We start from the raw sequence: 15,656 nt of genomic DNA, 5'->3' as shown, positions 1-15,656 counted from the left end.
CGGCAGGGGGGAGCTAAAAGCTTGCGCTCCCGTATGTCACCGTATGCGCTCCCGTATGTCATTCATTTCAATGAGCCGACCGGAGTGAAACGTTCGGTCCGGTCGGCTCATTTTTGCGCCGTATGCGCTTTTACAACGGGCCTAAAACTGTGGTCAACCACGGTTTTAGGTCCGGTTGTAAAAGCGCATACGGCGCAAAAATGAGCCGACCGGACCGAACGTTTCACTCCAGTCAGCTCATTGAAATGAATGACATACGGGAGCGCATACGGTCACATACGGGAGCGCAAGCTTTTAGCTCCCCCCTGCCGTATGCGCTCCCGTATGGGAGAAAACGTAGTGTGAACCCACCCTAAGCTCTCTTTAGACGGAAGTGGCTGTTAGAGGGGGAGACATTGTGTCCATTGCCAGGCGGCACAGCAAGGGCTGCAAAGGACACAAGTGTGGACTTCCGAAGTGACAGCAGTGGCTCTGGTAACATACAACAGGTAGCTGTATGAATGGGACTTTATGTTCAAATGTGAACTGTATCTTATAAGGCTGCAGGACTTATTGTGTTTACACTGGCAGGGAAAAGCCCCCCAGTTAATAGTCGGGGCATGCTACATGTGTAGTGAAGTGGCTAGACGGCCTAAGTGTTATTTTTATGTTTTATTTATTTTTCTTTATCCTGCAACCTGTTTAATAAACCAGGCGAGGAGCCAGAATTGCAGAAAGGACTTGCTGTTTGCCAGTTTATTGTGAAAAACACGTGTCCCAGAGTGAAACCCCTACATGGGGAAAATAAAAATGAAATAGATGGGAGAAAAAGATAAATTAAAATGAATCCATTAGGGATAAGAGAATCGAATCTGACAAATCCGAATTTGTTCCGAATTTCGGGAAACAAATGCGAATATCGCCACGATTCGATCGCACATTAAACTCCGTTTAGTGTGGTCCAGGCTCCAGGGCATCTAAGATGACGGCTTCACATGTCAGGACATGGGGCAAGGAATGCTGGGAAGATGGAAGCAAGGGTAGGCGGGATGACCCTGAATCACATGCAGCATGCAGCCTATCAGCAGCCAGCCACCCCTGTGATGTCAATGCCCTATATAATTGGCAGCCATCTTGCGGCCACTCACATCAGTGTTCTATTGCAGAGAGAGAGGGACAGAGAGCAGTGTGTGTTGTACAGAAAAGCATTTTTATAGCAGGGAGAGAGATAGAGAGAGAGAGTGCAATTGTGGGTGTATTACAGCAGCAACTATGTGCTGCAGCACTGGTGTGTACAACAACTGAAAAGCTAATAGTAGCCAGCCAGTTAGGGGGAGCAGAGCGCTAAAAGCCATAATCACCTGCTATTAGTGCCTAATACTGGTTGAGTAGCGGAGCATATTGTCCTCTATTAAGTGTAACCTGTGCATACATATGTAGTGTACCATTTTGCTCCAATGAAAAACTTTTTTTTTAAATCAACTGGTGCCAGAAAGTTAAACAGATTTGTAAATTACTTCTATTAGAAAATCTTAATCCTTCCTGTACTTATTAGCTGCTGAATACTACAGGGGAAATTATTTTCCGTTTGAAACACAGAGCTGTCTGCTGACATCATGATTACAGTGCTCTCTGCTGACATCTCTGTCCATTTTAGGAACTGTCCAGAGTAGGAGAAAATCCCCATATCAAACATATGCTGCTCAGGAGAGTTCCTAAAATGGACAGAGATGTCAGCAGAGGGCACTGTGCTCATGATGTCAGCAGACAGCTCTGTGTTTCAAAAAGAAAAGAATTTCCGCTGTAGTAGCAGCTAATAAGTACTGGAAGGGGTAAGATTTTAAAAAAAAAGTAATTTACAAATCTGTTTAACTTTCTGGCACCAGTTAATTTAAAAAAAAAAGTTTTCCACCGGAGTACCCCTTTAAGGGCCTAGTTACTGTGAAAGGCCAGCCAAAAGTACACACCTGTATTCCCCTCATATACGCACTAAGTATGTCAGGCAGAGAAGTACAAGGACATGCACAGAGGAGTGGCAGAGGCCTAAATTTATCAGGCAGAGGTCGCAGCAGACTAGGGGCAAGTGACAGCAGGAGTCGCAGCGAGAGGACTGAGCTCCTTGTATCAGCTAGTGGTCATGTCTCGACCAGCAACCCATCTGCTGTCATTTACTGGTTAACTTGGTCATCCACTTAATTACAAGTGACATCTGACACCCCTAGTCAACAGGTGGGTTCCTCAGACACAACCGTTAGTTGGCATAGCCCAGGAGCAGTCCCTGTCCTCCAATTGCCTCTGTCTATACTGTTCCCTTCCCCATAGAAGTATCCTATGCTGTGGGTTCAGCTCCACTTTTTAGTCAGGACGATCTACTAGAGGGAAGTCAGCAGCTACTACCCAGCCAAGAAGTGGAGGAGACATCCCCGCTTACTTTGCTAGGCGGAATAGTAGTGATGAGGAGAATGGTGTGGTAAGTGGTGTTGGGAGCGTTCAGGCTCCTGAAGCACACACTGTTGAGAAACCTGAGGAGGACATCAGTGACGTGCAGACACAACTCGATGATGATGAAGCTGATTGCACTTGGGAGCCAGGTGCAGAAGGGGCTTCATAATCATCAGATCGGTAGCAGTAAGTCAGTGTGGACTGTTTGGGGGGAAATCAGCTACTCTGCGGTATGGCAGTTTTCCTCAAGTATCCGGAGTATGTTTACATGGCCACATGCAATTTTCAAAAATATCTTTAATCTTTTCAATTGTGAGGCTCTTTGGTCTGGTCAGGCTGCCGCCATCTCCAGGCTGTGTCATTCTGTCACCATATGGTCTCCTCATGCTGGTGCCACCTCCAGGCTTTGTCATTGTGCTGCCATGTGGTCGTCTCATGCTGCTGGCACATTACATAATTTTTTTATGTTAATCTATTTAAAATCTTCAATTTAAATTTGAAAATATATCTTTAATCTTTTCAATTGTGAGGCCCTATGGTCTCCTCTTGCTGCTGCCACTTACTGGTTTGGTCTTTCTGCCACTATATGGTCTCCTTATGCTCCTGCTACCTCCAGGCTGTGTAATTTTGCCACCATGTGGCCTCCTCATGCTGCTAGCACATTACATAAAAATGTAAAATAATAAATAATTTGAATTAATTGTAATAAATTAATTTAAATTTTAATTAATTTTAATAAATAATTTTTATAAAAATGCCCCTCCAGCATATCATGTGTGCAGGGCATGGTGGTGTCACATAGTTCTTCACATGGTTCGCCTTGGCGAATGGAGAACTGTTAAAAGTCATTCGTCAAGAAATCGAATCATGGCTTACTCCACGAAAACTGGAAATGGGAACTATGGTGACTGACAACGGGAAGAACATCTTGTCTGCGTTGATTCAAGGAAGCCTGAGCCATGCGCCCGGCATGGCACACGTGTTCAACCTGGTTGACAAGCGATTCCAGACTTGTTACCCCCATCTGCAAGACATCCTAACAATGGGAAGAAAACTTTGCATGTACTTCAGCCACTCGAACACCGCAAAGCACATCTTCCTTGAGCTGCAGCGTCAGAACGGCATCCCACAACATAGTCTAATTTGCGACGTTTCCACATGTTGGGATTCCACCCTCCATATTTTGGACCGACTATACGAACAGAGAAAAACCAACACTGATTTCTTGATGATCAAAGCGGATAGGAGGATTCCCCTGTGTAACTTCAATGTCAACCAGTGGCAGCTCATACGTGACACTTGGCATTTGCTCAAGCCCTTTGAGGAAGCCACATTATTAGTCAGTCGCCAGGATTACGGGATGAACAACGTCATTTCACTGCTTCATATCTACAACATGTATTGGAAACGATGGCTGATCAGGACACTGGAGACGTAGCGCCTACATCTCACAGCCACATGAGCCCTGTGGGGGCTAAACTGAAGGAGGAGTGGGAGGGGGACAGTGGAGCACAGGCAAGGTTTTGTGAAATGGGTGGTTTTTATAGTCATCTGACAGGAGAGGAGGAGCAGGAACAGGCTGTGGAGCTACATGGTGGTGAGGAAGACGAGACAGAGGACCCAGACACACCGTGGCCATGTGGTCTCCTCATGCTGCTGGCACATTTAATTAAAAATGTTTATGTTAATCTATTTGAAATCTTCAATTTAAATTTTAAAAACTATCTTTAATTATGAGGCCCTATGGTCTCGTCAGGCTGTTGCCCTCTCCAGGTTGGGTCGTTCTGCCACAATATGGTCTCCTCATGCTGCTGCCACCTCCAGGATGTGTCATTGTCTCATGCTGTTGGCACCTTAAATTAAACTTTTAAAATTTTAATCTATCTAAAATCTTCAATTGAAATTTTTACAAAATATCTATAATATTTTCTATTGTGAGGCCCTATGGTCTCGTTGGGCTGCTGCCTGCCACCTCTAGGCTCTGTCATTGTGCCGCCATGTGACTACTTATTAGATTGGGTTTTGTGGTCGTACAGTATTAGTTCAAAGTAAACCCTTCGAGCACCAGTGACATTAAACTTGAATCTAATCAAAATCTTAAATAAAAAAATAAAAAAAATCTATGTAATCTTTTCAAGACTGAGGCCCTTTGTTCTTTGACGTCGTATATTACCTGTGGAACTACCACAAGAATCCAATTAAACAGGTTGGAGCGATAACAATGAACCATAACTGATTAAATGAAACATTGGCCCTTTCAGAGGCAGGGGCTGGCACAGGTGGTAGCTTGCCTGGCGGTGGACTGCCAGCTCAATTTTAAGATAAAAGTACTAGCTTTTTCACTGCAGCCACTTCTAGCTTTATGCTCCCACTTATCCAACGGCACAGAAGCTGAATGCGCTCCTGTCAAATTTGCTGGTAGTGCTCCCTCCCTTTTCAAGTGGACACTCAGAGCATGGGGGTGCGCTGAGAAGCAGGGGCTGTGACAGGTGGTAGCTGGCCCCATGGTGGACCGCCAGCTAGATTTTAAGATACAACTAGGAGCTTTTCCATAGTTTACACTGCAGCAATTATACACTATTTGAGCTGGAATTACCGCGGCTGCTGGCACCAGACTTGCCCTCCAATGGGCCCTCAATAGAGATGAGCGAAATTTCACTCCTCTTTAGTTGTTGTCGTATATTTCCTCTGGAATTACCACAAGAATCCAATGAAGCAGGTTGGAGCGATAACAATGAACCACAACTGATTAAATGAAACATTCGCAGTTCCACACAGAGGAAGACAGTTAGGGGAGGGGGGAGCACTGAAATACAGGGGCTGGAACTGGTGGAAGCTCGCCTTGCGGCGGACTGCCAGCTTGATGCTCACCAGATTGGGTCCTCAAAAAAGGATTTAAAGGGTTATCCAGGATTTTTTTATATATATATATATATATATATATATATATAGCAACTGGCTCCAGAAAGTTAAACATATTTGTAAATTACTTCTATTAAAAAATATTAATCCTTTCAGTACTTATGAGCTGCTGAAGTTGAGTTGTTATTTTCTATGTAAGTGCTCTCTGATGACACGTGTCTCGGGAACCGCCCAGTTTAGAAGCAAATCCCCATAGCAAACCTCTTCTACTCTGTGCAGTTCCTGAGACAAGCAGAGATGTCAGCAGAGAGCGCTGTTGCCAGACAGAAAACAACAACTCAACTTTAGCAGCTGATAATTATTGAAAGGATTAAGATTTTTTAATAGAAGTGATTTACAAATCTGTTTAACTTTCTGAAGCCAGTTGATATAAGAAAAAAGTTTTTTTTTCCTGGAATACCCCTTTAAAAAAATTAAAATAAATTCAAATAAAATAAAATCCAAATTACATAAAATATCTCTTTAATCTCTTTAATTGTGACCCCATATGGTCTTGTGACCCTGCTGCCACATCCAGATGCTCTGTGTTAGTGATTCTAATAGCGATGCCTGTAATGTGCAGGTCATACTGAATAACAGTATTATTTCACTAACACAGCACACTCCTTATGCGTGTTACGACAAGGCAAAGTGTTCTACACCCCTATTGATGCTCTCTGTAGGCCAGAAATAGCCATTCTTAACAGAGATTCGCACAAAACAATTTGGACTGAAACTAAATTCAGCGAATTGGTCAAATTGAATTTTTCAAAAATTCACTCATCTCTAGAATCCATATTAGTTTACTATAATAGGGGAAAACACACGGTTTTAAAACAGTTTGTTGTTTGTTTGCTTTTTTTTAATTTTAATTGGGTCTCTGATAAAGGGTTTGGGATTTGGCTAAGTCTATATGAAGGGGAACTTTTCGATATTATTAAACAGAAAAAAATTCACTGAAGAGGTGTTAGGTCTGAGAGGGGACACTAGTCAGGCAGATGGAATATTTAATAATTCCAAAATGGAAGAAACTAAAAAAAGATGAGTCTTTGCACAGGAGAAATTATCAGGATATATAAATCACAAGACAAAGGGCAAAATTTTCTTTGCTGGGAAACAGGCACAAAGAATAAATATACGTGAATAAAGAAGTCGAAGACAGCACTCACGGAACAGCAAGAAGTTTAATTCGGGATCGCTGGTCCGCGCAACAAGAACGCCATGTGCTCACAAAGAATAAATGTCTACTGGGCATATACTGTAGAAAAATCAAAGCGGAAGTAAAGATATATCAACTATTAAGCTGGAAGATGGTAACATATGTAATAGACCTTAAAGGGGTATTCCAGGCCAAAACTTTTTTTTTATATATCAACTGGCTCCGGAAAGTTAAACAGATTTGTAAATTAAAAAGAAAAAAATAGGGTATGTGCAGCTCACAATATAAATTAATCGAGGCTAAATGGAAAGTATTTACACCAAATAAAATACTAGTACAAAATAATATATAAGGGAAAAAAGGGAAGGTACCAAATGCCTCTAGACTAATACCATACAATGGTACATGATGATGGAATTACAGAAATAATAAATCGGACTGTGCTTCACTTTAAATGATGTACAAATTTAATATAAATTAATATTACAAATAAATAATGCAAATCTAATACATAAATGCCTCCTACCACAGGGCCCTTGTGGGGAGGTATGATATTTAAATACAAAGCATATATTAAAAGATGTTAAAATATAGCATGTGGATTATATTCTACAGCTATTCCAATATATTGCAAACCGACATAGTGTACTTTTGTGCGGTACACTCCGTTCTCATGTAATCTAGAACAGTTCACAAAGTGATATAGTTACCAACTCCTAATGGTGGTTTTGGCTGGACGTCCGAGAGATGGATATGTGGGGGCTGTGTCCAGCGCTAGCGTGCGCTTACGGTGACGGGCCCGGATGCCACAGGCCAAAAAAGGTCACCCGTCACGGAGTAATTGCAGGCTCGATGGCAGATGTAGTGGAGGCTGTGTCCAGCGATGGCATGCGCTTGCGATGACGGGCCCGGTTGCCGCAGGCCGAAGAGAAGTCACCGGTCACGGAGTAGCTCCGGAGGTGGAGATGTACTCGGAGGTAGATGGATCTTGCTCCGGAAACAAGGAAAGGAAAGCCTCGTAGAAGATCTCTCGGCATCTGGTGGAATGGCGGATAGATTACAGCCAGGTGTAAAATCAGCAGATGATGGAGTTGTGTCGGAGGTAAGTGATGGCGGTTTGTGGATTGCGGTAGTCATGCGGTGAATAATTCTTTCTCTAGACGCGTTTCAGGGTACTTTATGTATGACCCTTTCCTCAGTAGAGATATCTTTAACAGTGAAGCTCAAAGTCCTTTTATACATGTTACCTGTCTAATTGTTACAGGTGTGTTTCTGTTTAGATCTTCCGCAAATAGTGGAATGGAACGGGAAACATGGGGTTGTTTCATCTTGATAAAGCAGTGTTCACATTTAGAATCAGTATGTATGCGTTCTTATTTAAATATAGTATTATATATATTGTAAACATTGGAATGGTACATATAGCATACAGTAAGATGTACAGCTAGAGAGTATAATACTGAGATTGGAATATTAATAAAAATAAATATAAAAATATGATATAAAAATATAAAAATAAATAAAAATAATATAAAAAAGATAAATAAAATATATTGATAAAAGTAGAAATAAATGAGAATGAAATGAAAATACAGAAAACAAAAATAAAAAAGGATAATAAATAAAAAGATAAATATAAAAATATGATATAAATGCGTGACTACCGCAATCCACAAACCGCCATCACTTACCTCCGACACAACTCCATCATCTGCTGATTTTACACCTGGCTGTAATCTATCCGCCATTCCACCAGACGCCGAGAGATCTTCTACGAGGCTTTCCTTTCCTTGTTTCCGGAACAAGATCCATCTACCTCCGAGTACATCTCCACCTCCGGAGCTACTCCGTGACCGGTGACTTCTCCTCGGCCTGCGGCAACCGGGCCCGTCACCGCAAGCGCATGCCATCGCTGGACACAGCCTCCACTACATCTGCCATCGAGCCTGCAATTACTCCGTGACCGGTGACCTTTTTTGGCCTGTGGCATCCGGGCCCGTCACCGTAAGCGCACGCTAGCGCTGGACACAGCCCCCACATATCCATCTCTCGGACGTCCAGCCAAAACCACCATTAGGAGTTGGTAACTATATCACTTTGTGAACTGTTCTAGATTACATGAGAACGGAGTGTACCGCACAAAAGTACACTATGTAGGTTTGAAATATATTGGGATAGCGGTAGAATATAATCCACATGCTATATTTTAACATCTTTTAATATATGCTTTGTATTTAAATATCATACCTCCCCACAAGAGCCCTGTGGTAGGAGGCATTTATGTATTAGATTTGCATTATTTATTTGTAATATTAATTTATATTAAATTTGTACATCATTTAAAGTGAAGCACAGTCCGATTTATTATTTCTGTAATTCCATCATCATGTACCATTGTATGGTATTAGTCTAGAGGCATTTGGTACCTCCCCTTTTTTCCCTTATATATTAGATTTGTAAATTACTTCGATTAAAAAAATCTTAATCCTTCCATTAGTTATTAGCTTCTGAAGTTGAGTTGCTGTTTTCTGTCTAGCTGCTTTCTGATGACTCACGTCCCGGGAGCTGTGCAGTTCCTATGGGGATATTCTCACATCATGCACAGCTCCCGGGACGTGACATCATCATTGAGCAGTTAGACAGAAAACTTCAGAAGCTAATAACTATTGGAAGGATAAAGATTTTTTAATAGAAGTCATTTACAAATCTGTTTAACTTTCCGGAGCCAGTTGATACATATAAAAAAAGGTTTTGCCTGGAATACCCCTTTAAATTATTGTAGAGGAATTTGCTAAATTATTCCAGACAACTTACACATGAGAATTAGGGAAACCAAAGGAGGAAATTGATTGAATACTTAAAGATATTGAGCTCCCCAAAATCTTAGTCAGACATGGTTGCATCAGACTAACCTATCACAGATAATGAACTAAAGAAGTCTAATATAGGGCAAGGTAGCACTGGGAAATGATGGGCTGCCCGTTGGGATTTGCCACAAATACTGTGAGTTACTTCTTACATCACTATGCAGAACTCTGTTGACTTCTATAGATAATGAAAATTTACCAGAATATAATATAGTATTTATTCTAAAACAAGATAAGAAACCTTTGAAAATTGATTCCTGTAGGTCAGTTTCCCTACTCAACAAGTTATTTGCCAAGGTATTGGCTAATAGACTCCAGAAAAGCAATATTCAGTTGGTAAAAAGGGACCAAAATGGGCTTATACCAGGCAGGATGGCCAAGAGTAATATCTGCAGACTCTATTGTAACATGCAGCTTGGGGATCCAGGGGGCCCCGACTACACCCTGTTTTTGGCTGCCGCTAAGGTGTTCGACAGGGCAGAATGGGGATTCTTATGATAAATTTTAAATGGGCACTGTCAGATACAATAACTTTGAAATGTTATAAAGCATGCAAAAACGCAATGCAAAAATATGTTTTGCAATTGCTTTCATCAGAAAATTTTGGGAATTTCATACTGAAAAAGCCAGTCAAAAAACTGTCCACTGGGGGTCCCCTGCCTCCTGGGACACATACTGTACCAGTCCTGCAGTGTCCAGTGCTCATCAACACGTCATGGACTCCATGAGTAATTGACAGGGCTGCAGGCAGGTCCAGAGCTGCTCTGCTTGCTCCCGGCCCTCTGTGAGTCAGAGCAGAGTGAGGGAGGGGGTGGATTCCTCACAGTCAGGAGAAAAGAGGGACACGTCCCATGCCTCTGCATGGACAGAAACCTCCCTGAGCAATGGTAGTGTAACACTCACGTTTCTGAAGACAGGACTCCGGTGTATGTGGATCCGCTGGACCTGTGTGGCAGATGACTCGGACCGTAACAGGGAGCGGATTCTAAGGTGCCGCTGGTCTTCACCAGAGCCCGCCGCAAAGCAGGATGGGCTTGCAGCTGCAGACGACACCCAGGTCGCTACCCCTGGCACTGCTCGACTACACAGGCGGCTGAGGAGATGCGAGGCATGGAGGGATGAGGCAACTCGTAGTCTGGATAGCAGTAGGTCAGGGCAGGCAGCACAGTAGCATAGTCAGGACGTAGCAGGAGTTCAGTATGCAGGCGGCAGAGGAGCAAAGTCAAGTCACAAGAGCAGGAGATCTGGTACACCGTAAGGCAATACAAAGGAATACAAAGGAATGCTTTCTTTAGGGCACAAGGCAACAAAGATCCTGAGGAGGGTGGAGAAATGTATAAACAAGCCACAGGTGGTTACACTAATGAGCGTTCTGGCCCTTTAAATCTTAAAGCTCCGATGCGCGCACACCCTAAGGGTCGGGGACATGCGCGCTGGAGCAAAGGGGTGGAGGCAGAAGCAGGAGAAACACCCGGAGAGTGACGGACTGGGGCTCGCATGCGGGCGCGTCCTGCGATGCGAAACCCAGCCCCGTCGGCAGAAGAAGGTAAGGGGACCATGCGCTCACGGCCAGCGTGTGGGGCCGGAGCGCATAGTGTAACAGATGGCAAGTAAATAAAGGTAATGCTGAGAGAAATGTGACACCTTCTCTTTATTCTGTAGGTCCATACGATTAAAATGATACCCTACTTATATAGGTATGAGGGCTAATTTTTGCGCCGTGATCTGAAGTTTTTAGCGGTACCATTATTGTATTGATCAAACTTTTTGAACACTTTTTATTCATTTTTTTATGATATAAAAAGTGACCAAAAATACGCTATTTTGGACTTTGGAATTTTTGGGCGCGTACGCCATTGACCGTGCAGTTAAATTAATGATATCTTTTTATAATTGGGACATTTCCATATGCGGGGATATCACATATGTTTATTTTTATTTTTATTTACACAGTTTTTTTTTAAATAAGAAAAGGCGGGTGATTCAAACTTTTATTAGGGAAGGGGTTAAATAATCTTTATTGACTTTTTTTCCCCACCTTTTTATTGCAATGTTATAGCTCCCATAGGGGACTATAACACTGCACACACTAATCTTTTACATTGATCAATGGTTTCTCATAGGAAACCATTGATCATTGATTCTGCCGCTTGACTGTTCATGCCTGGATCTCAGACACTGAGCAGTCATTCGGCGATCGGGCAGTGAGAAGAAAGGTAGGGACTCTGCTGCTGTCCTACAGCTGTTCGGTATGCCGCAATTTCGCCGCGGTGATTCCGAACAGCCCCCTGAGCTAACCGGCATTAATTTACTTTAATTTTAAACGTGGCGTTCAACTTTGAACTCCGCATCTAAAGGGTTAATAGTGCACGATCAGTGCCGCATGCTATTGGCCACAGGTCCCGGCCGTTGCTAGATGCCGGGCCCGACCCGCTATGACGCCGGGCCACGCCTAGGCCCTGCGTTATAGAAAGGGAGTGGGCAGAGGGCGTACAGGTACGCCCTTCATCCCCAACAGGTTAAGGGCCTTTGGTACAGTATATACATTTATAGAGAGGTTCCAAGTACTTTGTGCTAAACCCAATGCTGTAATAGGGTTAAATGGATTAACATCTCAAAGTTTTATTTTCTCTTGTGGGATAACGCATAGAGGTACTAAATGGAGATGTACCAGTCTAGGGTAAAGGGAATATGTTTAGTTATTCACAGAAGGATCACGAAAAAAAACATATCCATTGAAGTATTTATTCATGTTACAGACAAACGGATTAGTGAACAGTTAAGGACCATAAGTAATTGACATTAGATACAAAAAAAAAAAAAAATATATATATATATATATATATATATATATCTAAGCAGCCCCACTGGTAATGGGTAATAGACTGGACCTGCTCTTGCCCTAGTCTGGATGTCCTGCCTATAATTAGTAGGTCCCTGGTCCTTATGACCAGGGCCTACTCTGGAACCTCCTCAGAGTCCCTAGGCTAGGACAAAGATATAGGGGGTAGGGGCTTTATGCGCAGGTACAGTAAAGCTGCATAATGGTACCCAGATACATACAAACGCAATGGGAAATTATTATCAACATGTGTCATATAACCAATAAGACAATATCCTTGGATATTGTCTTCTTGGTGATATGACACATGTTGATAATATTTTCCCATTGCGGTTTGTATGTATCTGGGTATCATTTGGGAAGTTACTTTATGCATCTTTACTGTACCTGCACATAAAGCCCCTACCCCTATATCTTTGTCCTAGCCTAGGGACTCTGAGGAGGTTCCAAAGTAGGCCCTGGTCATGAGGACCAGGGACCTACTACTTACAGGCAGGACATCCAGACTAGGGCAAGAACAGGTCCAGTCTATTACCCATTACCAGTGGGGCTGCTTATAAAAAAATATAGGGGATAAGTTTGAGATCGCGGGGGGTCCGACCGCTGGGGCCCCCTGCGATCTCCTGTACGGAGCCCTGACAGCCCGCGGGAAGAGGGCGTGTCGACCTCCGCACAAAGCGGCGGCCGACACGCCCCCTCAATACAACTCTATGGCAGAGCCGAAGCGCTGCCTTCGGCAATCTCCGGCTCTGCCATAGAGATGTATTGAGGGGGCGTGTCGGCCGCCGCTTCGTGCGGAGGTCGACACCCGCTATCTGGCCGGAGAGCCTGGCCCCCGTACAGAGAGATCGCAGGGGGCCCCAGCGGTCGGACCCCCCGCAATCTCAAACTTATCCCCTATCCTTAGGATAGGGGATAGGTTTTTCATCACTGGACTACCCCTTTAACTGTTCACTAATCTATTTGTCTATAGCATGAATAAATACTTCAATGGATATGTTGTTGTTTTTTTGTGATCCATCTTGTGGGATAAGACAAGGTTGTTCCCTCACCCCATTCTATTTTACCCCCATTCTCTTTGTACTGGAAATCAAGCCATATGCTATTGAGATATGACCCTGTGATTTGGGGGGTTTGGAGTGGAGGGGGAGTGGGGACCAGATTATAGCCCAGATTTATCAAACTGTGTGAGAGAAAAGTGGAGTGATTTTTCCATAGCAACCAATCACAGCTCAGCTAACGAGCTCTGGTAAAGTGAAAGCTGAGCTGTGATTGGTTGCTGTGGGAAAATCACTCCACTTTTTCTCTCACACAGTTTGATAAATCTGGGCCCATATGTGTTTGTATCTGGAAGACCCAAGAAAAATCAAAGAGTTATGAAAGTAACACAGAACTTTGGAACTTTCTTTGGTCTAGATATAAACTGAGCTACATCTGTTCTGCTTTCTCTGGGTTGCATGGAGGATGTTTATTTCCCTATGTCAAGAGAGCTGGAAAAGGAGGAGAATTTCCAGCATTTCAGAATAAGTATCTCCAACAATCTGTGTGACTTCCATGAACTAAACTTACAACCATTGATTTTTGCCCAAATGACTATGGGGGGGGGGGGGGGGGGGCATTTATCATTGGCTTTACACCACTTCAATGTTCCAAATGTCCCTGCAAATTTTGAGCAATTGCATTCTTTGTGAAAAAAAATTGGCCCCCGTGAACATGCTCGCAGCACCCTGTTATAATCAGTCCCCGGCGCATGTTCGCTCCGGGTTTGATTACTGGCGATCATGGGGTCCGGAGCATTGTGACGTTACGGCCCTGCCCCCGTGTGACGTCACGCCCCCGTGTGACATCATGCTCCACCCCCTCAATGCAAGCCTATGGGAGGGGGCATGACAGCTGCCACACCCCCTCCCATAGGCTTGCATTGAGGGGATGGAGTGTGACACGCCATGACGTCACAATACTCTGGCCCCCGCGATTGCCAGTAATCAGATCCGGAGCGAACATGCTCCGGGACTGATTATAACGGGGTGCTGTGTGCATAATCACGGGGGTCCCCAGCAGCGGGACCCCACGATCATGCATCTTATCCCCTATCCTTTGGGAGAGGACATAGCACTGATCAGTATTATCGGTGATCTTCTGCTCTGGTCTGCTCGTTCTCAGACCAGAGCAGAAGACCCTGGGAGCCAGCCGGAGCCAGGTGAGGGGACCTCTGGCTGCCATGCTGGATGATCGGATCCCCGTGGCAGCGCTGCGGGCGATCCGATCATCCATTCAAAGTACCGCACTGCCACAGATGACATGATCTGTATTGATGACGGCATCTGAGGGGTTACTGGCGGACATCCGTGTGATCGCAGATGTCTGCCATTACCGGCGGGTCCCTGGCTGATGATAGCTCCGGTGCTCGCGGTCATGGCCGAGCGTAAATGTACGTCATGGTGCGTTAAGTACCACGGCACCATGACGTACATTTATGTCCATTTTCTATATGTATGTCTATATTGTTGGTTTAATCAAACACAATATATTTACCTGCATGTAAGATAACAATGCAGTTCAAAGCATTGAAAGTTGAAGTTAAAGTAGGTGAGCAAAAATCACCCCAAAAGATCCCATTAACCTAAAAAAAATGTCTGGTAAAGGAATTTTACTGGCATGTCCTCTGCCAGTAAGAATGTTGGTGGCAGCACCAGCACCAGTACCAGTAGCAGCAATAGCAGCTTGGTGCAGCTGTCAGCCATCCAAAGTTCTCACTGTCTGCCAGAGGTAATGTGGTTTCACAGGATAGTATGGTCCTTGTGGACTGGTTGACTAGGTTGAGGTCTTTTCAGGAGGAGGAAGAAGAGTCTGACAATATGACGGTGAGCCATCCTCCTTGCCTACAGTCACATGGTGTGGTGGAAATGTCTGTCCTAGACACCCTGTTTTTTCATCTCTGTCTTTGCTCACCAGAAGGAAAGCACTAGCCACGAGGAAGAGTTGTCTCACAGTCCGCCTTTGGAGCGTGTTGCTGAGGTGGTGGAGAGGGATGCAGTGATCGAGCAAAGCACTAGTGGGACTGGTGGTGGTAGGCATGGTGGGAATACTGTAAAGCATCATGGTGGATGTGCAGAGGGGAAACAAGGAGGCCATGATCAGACATCAGAAGTTCATACTGAGAGGAGTGTTGGGACAATGAAGAGAAGTGCAAATTTTCAAAACAAATAAGATTTCAGCTACTCACCATAGAGCAGGAGTCTTCTTGAGGTCTGCATTGTCACCAGAGATGTGAAGAAGTGGAGAGAAAGAGAAGTGGTCTCTGCACCCATATCCACTCTGATTTAAACACTGGGGATTACATAGCACTTCCTCTAAAAGGAATACTCCACTAATTTGTTTTCTCTCTCCATTCTGCCTAGGCTGCAAAAATAAAAAAACATACTTTAACTCTCCTTCCACTGCTCCCCTGGGGCGCTAATATCCC

General features: G+C 43.9%; 1 protein-coding gene across 1 annotated transcript in view; it reads right to left on the bottom strand.

The window, feature by feature from the left end:
* The window catches only part of LOC130367845 (adhesion G protein-coupled receptor E1-like), a 116,901-nt gene extending 101,459 nt beyond the window's left edge, over nt 1–15,442 (bottom strand). The window contains exon 1 of the mRNA XM_056570722.1: nt 15,417–15,442. The gene's annotated coding sequence lies outside the window, so the exon portion shown is untranslated. The remainder of the gene's footprint in view (nt 1–15,416) is intronic.
* Nucleotides 15,443–15,656: the final 214 nt, after the last annotated feature.

This window comes from Hyla sarda, chromosome 4, assembly GCF_029499605.1.
Source record: "Hyla sarda isolate aHylSar1 chromosome 4, aHylSar1.hap1, whole genome shotgun sequence".
In the NCBI taxonomy this organism is placed as follows: Eukaryota; Metazoa; Chordata; class Amphibia; order Anura; family Hylidae; genus Hyla; species Hyla sarda.
The sequence above is the reverse complement of the archived record's forward strand: the minus strand, read 5'-3'. Positions and strand labels throughout refer to the sequence as shown.